The sequence below is a fragment of the Trichoplusia ni genome, unplaced genomic scaffold (genome assembly GCF_003590095.1).
Source record: "Trichoplusia ni isolate ovarian cell line Hi5 unplaced genomic scaffold, tn1 tig00002986, whole genome shotgun sequence".
NCBI classification, from domain to species: domain Eukaryota; kingdom Metazoa; phylum Arthropoda; class Insecta; order Lepidoptera; family Noctuidae; genus Trichoplusia; species Trichoplusia ni.
Window position 1 is genome coordinate 38,960 of NW_020800314.1, and position 3,047 is coordinate 42,006.

Consider the following 3,047-nt stretch of genomic DNA (forward strand, 5'->3'; position numbering starts at 1 on the left):
TTTTGAATTGCCACAATTTTGAACGTCTATGCTTTCGGCCATATGAATACTCGCCTGAAGTGGATGTTGTTAAAGTTGATGAAGATTTAATATAATCCAAAATGAAAGAATAAGATTGAATCAGCTCATGCTCTCCAAATATTTAAACGTTATGCCACAATAATTCTTGTGGGCACTTATGCCACAATACGCATTGTTTATAGTAAAACGTTCAGTATTTTCATAGTGTTTTATTTGATTTAGCGTAATGATGCGGTATTGGGATCTGACCTAAAACAAATCGGTTGTTATTATGAGCCATCTATTTGCAGTCTTAAAATATTATAAATAAAATTAATTTCCATAATCTGTCAACCCTGCGTAGATACCTAGTATATAAAGTCGTATTCGAGTTACACGTTGCGCGACGGATAGACGATAGTGCTTTTGGCAAGAAGGCTAGTTTATACGCTCTGCTTTGATATTGACACCTAAGGGAGCGTCTGTGCAGACTGTCTGTGCGTTTATAATCGTATATGTATGGTTTTTGGTTTTTTGTTCGAAGATAAAGTTTAACAAAAGTTAGTAGGTATACTGAAAAGCAATATTGTTTTTGAAGAAAAAATAAAATTTTATATAAATTAAATAATGAACGAGATTGGTCGAGATTGGTGTTATTGGTGGATAGGACAAGCAGGAATTTTTAAATTTAGTAGTTTGTTCTTCTAGTCTAATATCGTTTATGTATTTGTCACGCTGATGTAACTCATGAAAAGGTTACATTGCAGGTCTATATTAAGTATTCTAAACACAATTTCCACAAGATATCTAGAAATTAAAATGCAGCTGAAAATTCATGAAAAGTGGACACAACAAATTAGATTTATTTTACAAAATATTCCAGGTAGTTAGGTAGGTAGTTCCAAAAAGCGAAACGCTGTTAAACCATGAATTAGTTAACTGGTAATAGGGATGCGGAATGTATTATTTAAAAGAGAGGGTCCTACCATACGCTCGCCAAACAGCTTTATCGTTTGAGGAATAATTGATACAATGATTGCTTAGTACAGAACAGCGGGCAAGCGAGCAATTATTATCATGTAGCTGTTCGCAAACCAGTCAAGGCCTCCAAGATTCGAATCAATAAATAATTGCAAAGGAAATATCTCGCCAGCAGTATTTCTATTTGCACTTTGGCCTGTGTTTATGCAAATTACTCGCCTAGTATTTCGAGAACATTCTAGAATGGAGGTGGAAAGGGGGTTCTATGAATATTGTGTTACTGGGGTACACCCCTTTGTTATTGAATACGTTGCCATGGTAACCTAAAAGTCCCCTTTTAATTCAAGATTGGTGGAGGTAAGCTAGGTTATGTTTCGGTAATTAGATTTATTCATATGGTTGGATTGTGTGATATACTTTTATAGTGTGGGAACTATAGGGGTACGTAAATTATGTTTCAAGGAAATGGTTCTTGCGTGATAAGTAAAGATTGACTTGTAATGTATTTTATTAATAGGAATTCTAGACATGATTTATTGTATGTATGTAAATAAATATGAAAATTTTAGTTTCTAGCATTTATCAGATTTTTTTTATATCTAATATTCACACTCCTATACTAATATTTTTCTTTTGAAGTTTAAGTAGCCTTCGTCTGTCGACCCTTGATACCCTGTCACGTCTAAACTATGAACAATTTTTTGCGGATGAGACTATTACCCCAAGGGAAAAAAATAAATATTTGAGAATTACATTGGGTTTTAACAAAAATTGTCTATGAAGAAAGAGCGAATATTTTAAACAATCGATAAAAAATCAGAATCACCATGACAGTTATATTTTTTTTAAACTTAGACAATAGACTATTAAGAGGCTAACAATACACTATTCTAATATCGTAATATCAAAAGTCAGATACAGCTATTAAATCATACATATACCTACGTTAGGTTATCTCATAATAGAGAATATGATGACAGGGCATTTTGTGCCCACTAGTGCCACCTGTCGCCTCTTGTATTTCGCTGACTCAAAGCTTCGGACCCGAACGGTTAGGTCGATACGACTTATGTAAGACCTAGTAGGCTAGGTACAGTGACCTAGCTGAATTTAATGAGTAGGCACCTGAGTTTGAGTAGGTATATGTATGTGTCATGTTTAAGCAACCTTTTCAACCGACCTTTTAAAAAGGTTTGTTGCCTCAGAATTTAGGATTGGATGAACTGATTTCGTTGATTACTTTTTCATTTTACGTGAAATAGGTGTCATTTGGTCCTATAATAATTTCAGCATGTTTAGCTCAGTAACTTTTATTTGAAGTAGGTTGCATGTTGTCAAAACAATATCTATTTTCTCTTGTTTCAGCCACTTTACGTATGGTCTATGATGTCTATGTAAAACACTAGTGATTTCAATATTCACGGCTTTTTATAGAAATGTAACTGAAATCAAAGGTAAACCGTTCAAAGTCAGTTACATTTGTATTACATTTTGACCACGGATGTGAAAATTTAAGTCATTTTGTAGTAAATGAAAAAACATGATGAGTAGACAAATTTGTTTCCCGAGAGAGCGTCAGTACAGTAATCGGCGGAAAGTGTGTTACAGATCCGAATTATTGTAGAGACACCATGATATACTTTAAATGTTGGATTGTAATTAATTTCGTAGAAGTTTTTGGTCCCTATAAAATCAAGGCTTAGTAAAAGTAGAAAAAAATCGGTGTACCGGATTCACCCGCTCTTAAATTTTTCTCGGGCGAATCGACCCATAAAATAAATTTAAAATTGTCGATTCACCAGATTCGGACAAATCAAATTAGGGTCAATCGGTTTCTAAGCCAAAATCTAAGAAAGCAGCCCGAAGCTTTCAAGTAGCTCATGTTAGTAATAATATTTCTAAAAATAAAAGACAAGATTCAAAATTCAACATATCTGTTAAAAGAAGTTCTACTGCTAGAGCAAGATGGCCACCCTACTGGTCCATAGTGGGTGGTCTACCTACACCAGTGATGTCAAATGTCAGTATTTGAGAGTTTGAAATTGTATCTCACTCTAATTACACGC